At 27.8% G+C, this 4843-nt stretch overlaps 1 pseudogene; it reads left to right on the top strand.

The window, feature by feature from the left end:
• Positions 1-547: 547 nt before the first annotated feature.
• LOC114171181 lies at positions 548-2608 on the top strand (annotated as a pseudogene).
• Positions 2609-4843: the final 2235 nt, after the last annotated feature.

A 4843-nucleotide genomic window follows, 5' to 3' on the forward strand; every position in this document is an offset into this window, starting at 1 on the left:
GCTTGAGTTTTCTTTCTCCTCCTTCATGGTCTTCTTCTACTTTTGTTTTCTACTTCTTCTTTTTTCATTGTTTTGAAGAAAAGCCTAAACCTTTTGTTTTTTCATTGTTTTGAAGAAAAACCTAAACCTTTTGTTTTCATGAAGTATATTTACTATTTTTTGTTTTTAATATCATTATTGTGTGTTTAGTTGCTTTTTCGATGTCTATGGTTGTAGATTGAATAAAGGGTAAGATTTTTTGTAATGTGTATGGTTGTGGATTGAAGAAAAAGTATGACTGAAATGAAGATGTCTATGTTTCTGTCTTGATTTTTGTACATGTTTTTCTTGATGGTGTTGTTCTCTATGCTTCATGTCTCCCAATTCTGTCTTTACCATTTTACAATTTTACAACTATATCATATCTTGGTTTGGGTTTTATGTATTTTGCTTTCAAATGTTTGATCTTTGCAGAAAACCTTTTTTTTATGTCTCTTCAAGAAAAGGCGTTTCATTTATCTGTGTGCTTATTTTTTCTTTTTCTGTAGCAGTTTGAAATGCTGGGGAGATGGTGTTTGTTGTTAAAATAGCACATAGAAGGTACATGTTACGATTTATTGTTTCATTTGATGAATGTACTTTTCTTTCTATTTATTTAATTTATTAACTTTTTAGTTGCTTCTTGGTTGTTCTTCTTTACTTCTTTCTGTTTGATGGATCTGATATTTCAAGTACTCATTATAGGACGGGGTCATCTAATGCAACAAATGGGGTAGCTATACCATCTGAGAAAAAGGTATTGTATTGTATTCGATGAAGAGTGAAATAGTCATTATATTTGCACAAACATTTTTCAGGAAGATGAGGGATATTGCATATGATTTATATTATCAATTCTGTCTTCGTAATGTATGACTTAAAATATCCATTATGTATCTTTATAATGTACTGCTTATTTTATTATCATTAGTACGGTGAGGGATATTGCAAATGAGTTTGAGCCCTGCTCAAAGCTCGAGGACCTAAATTTGGATGTTAGAAAGAAGTTCAAGGAGACAGAGGAAATAATTCTCGCTGACCAATTTTTTCAGAGGTACAACACTGGTCCTTACTTTTTAGTTTTTGAAATGTAGTATGGAAACTTTTTGTAAAATTGGTAGACAAGGCTTCAATTTTTTTTTTCGTGCTTGGAGAGAGCAGTAAAACTTTCTTCTACTTGCTGCCAAAATTTGTGCTAAACATTTATTTTTATTAATATTTACTTCAATAAAATATATTGGAATCAAAAATACCACTTGAAGTAGAAAGGCCTCTTGGATATTGTTGTCTGCATTTGTGGCAAAAAGCTTACTTTTTAGATTACGTGGCTAGAACATTTCCTCATTTCAATGCATCTGTAACTCTTAAGGAAGGATTTGTTTGGGTTTGGGGTTTGGGAAGGAGATCAAATAAGAGAAGAGAGGTATAAATAAAGATCAATGGGCAATTATGCAGTATACTTGAAACTAAAAGTGTTGTGTTTTAAATGAGAATATTTCAAAACTGTGAATATTTACTATTTAATGAATATCCTACACCAATAATAAGAAATAAATAAAATGTGAAGCAGGTTAACGATGTCTATTTAAATCTTAGATAATTGTTATAGGGAGAGAGAATTTAGCATGGTAAACCATAGTGGATTTCATCCAGAAATGGGATTAAAATAAAAGGGTTGGCCATAAAATGCAACTAACTATTTTCTTTGAATAAATAAGCTGGAAATATGTGGTAGTTGAATGTGAGGCTTCTCAATTGATTTGGTCATATTTTCTCATGTTTATGTGTATTGGATTAAAATAGTTTGAAACCACATGGTTTAATGAAACTTATAAACTAAGCTCTTATTCAGTATCTAGATTTATGCTGCTTCATATATGCAATTATACACGGTCAGAGTTTTATTTGTACTTTCTCAATTAATTATATTAAACAATTATATTTCTAGAGATATATTGAAATCTAATACACTTTTTAAATTTGTGAGGTTATAAGCATGTTGTGGTTAAACCAACTGCAGGTAGTGCTGATGATGTATTGGAAGATAATCCCGTGGTGAGATTGAAGGTTTTTGTATATGAACTTCCAAGTAAGTATAATAAGAAAATTCTGCAAAAAGATCCAAGATGCCTCAACCATATGTTTGCAACTAAAATCTTTAATCACCGGTTTCTCTTATTTGGCCCTGTTGAAACTTTAATCTAGAAGAGGTTTTATACCCCTGTATACAATGACCACAAATGATAAGAAGTGCCATAAAGCTTATTTCTTCCAACTGACCTTATTGAAGGCTCACATAGGGGGCACATCACTTCTTTGTGGTTCCTCAAAATTTTGGGGCATGTTTCATTACGAGGTACAAATTTGTGCATTATTTTCAACATTCATTATTTATACCACTTTTATTATATATTTATATTAATTTGTATATAGAAGAGAAGGCAATTGAAAGAGGGGATTCTTTAACTGCTAAAGCGTGCTACATTGGTTCAAACCTTTGGACAGAGGAATCACATATGCCCGAAAGAGGGCTCAAATACCATTTCTCCATACTTTTCACCAAGAAAATCCACACCCACCTAATTCCTAATAAGACTCCTAGGTCATTTTTGTGTATTTTCGATGACTTTATGATGTTGGCAATGACTCTGAAGGTGGTTATTATGCAAGGTAGGCCTTATTACAAGTTTAAACAAGAATGTCCGAGTGTGTAGCCTTTTATTTCTTCTATATCATAGCTGCATAAGAAATCTGATTTACATTTCTTATAAAAGATGCAATGACTAGGGACTTTGATTCATATAACTATTGTAATTTGGACTAACTATAAACGGGCCATGTTGTGTAATCTTGCAGAGGTGCAAGAGTAGCAGTGTGGGAGAACTTTTAAGGACATCCTCTATTTGATGTCTCCACTAAGCATCCAACCCACGTACTTAAGGACATGCAGTAGCTGTGTTTTGCGTATACCCACTTGGATGGACCCGTTGGAGCCTAAGATTGGTAGAGGCTATGATTTTAGTTGCATACCTGTTATTATTGTAGATGACATTGTTTGCAATTTGCTGATGCAATCCCATGAGAAAAGATAGAAGTATTTGTTGCTGAGGAGGAGGTTCCAAAGTTGAATACCATACTCACATCTATCTTACTAGAAGCCATATTTTAGATAGGAGTATTTGTTGCTGTTACCGTTTCTTTTTATTTTAATAATAGTTTATTTTTATTTCAATATTAATAATATATATATATATATATAATAATTTATTATTTATATTTATTTTGATGTCACTATTTAATATTTAAATGACCACAATTAAATTAGTTATTGAGATTATCCGCATAAGAATATTTAATTCAACTGCATGTTATCCTTATTATGTGAAGTTGAATTTTCCATAAGTGTTAGGAAAAGTCTTCTACAGTTACAGATAAACATTGGTAGAAAACTTATTTTGAAGATAGAGATGTCCATAGATAAAGACGTGGTGCAACTTATTGCATTATCAAGTATTTGATGGAGTGTAAGAATCTTCAACAAAGTCTTTTTTTCAAATATTTCGTATTAAAGTTTAGTAAAACAGTTTTATGATTAAATGTACTACGTTTTATATTTATATTTTATTGTCCAACTTTGAGATATTTAAATTTTATAATAATTATTAAATATGTACTTTTGGCTTCTAATAAATGGAATCATACAACAGAATCTGGTACTGGATATATACTATGTAAGATATTATAAATTATGCATTAATAGATAAAGCGTGATAATATATATTTTGTTAATTTATTATAATATTTTATTAACTATACAGATTAGTGTTTTTCATAAAACAAAAAGCCATAAATATATTACTTATTAAAATAACATACGTAATTCTCTTTTAACCCAGCGTAACACAACGTACTGTGTTTGTGTAATAATATGAAATATATTAGTAGGTGATAATATTATAATATTATTAAGTAATAATACCTAAATTATATTTATTAAAAATAAATGAAATATATCAAAACAGATGAAAGATAACATTAATAATAAAGAAGTGGAGAGAAGCAGAAATAGCTGATTTTATAAAATATTTGTAAAAATAACAGTCAATTTTTAAAATTTAATAAATTATATATTAAAGGGTAAATTAGTATTTTTAAAGGTGGACCAAAAAGGAGATCCCTTTATATATTGTTATAGATTATTAGTCTTAGCACTATTTGTATAGAATATTATTCAATTAATCATAGTAATAGTATTATTATTAATATTTGTAGTTTTAGTAAAGTTAATATTATTAATATTTTTATTATTATTGTTATTGATATTATTATTATTATTATTATAATTATTATTATTATTACTATTATTATTATTATTATTAACAAATGCTTCTTCAATGTTTTAAATTGTTTATAGGTTTATATCTATAAATATGCTTCTTTTGAAAAATTTAAACATCAATTTATGTTATATTGTATAATATGCCTACATTTTAATTTAACAACAATCCATATAATACCTTTCATTTAATAATAATTTATAATTTAGAATTTAATTATAATTTTAATTTTATTTATATATTATATAAAAGTACTCATAATTAATTACTTATCTTTTTCTCATATCATTAAAATTTATATATAAAAATTACTCATAATTATTTATTGAATAAAGAATATTACATTATTTTAATATAAATTAAGATTAAAATAAAAATTCAAATACAATAAAAGTGTTCAACTATGTCGTTCAAGAGGTGTGGATTGAATAAAGTATCTATATCTGAAAAATTTTGTCAGGATTATCCACTATGTGTTCTTTTATTTC

The sequence above is a fragment of the Vigna unguiculata genome, unplaced genomic scaffold, assembly GCF_004118075.2.
Source record: "Vigna unguiculata cultivar IT97K-499-35 unplaced genomic scaffold, ASM411807v1 contig_130, whole genome shotgun sequence".
Taxonomy (NCBI): Eukaryota; Viridiplantae; Streptophyta; class Magnoliopsida; order Fabales; family Fabaceae; genus Vigna; species Vigna unguiculata.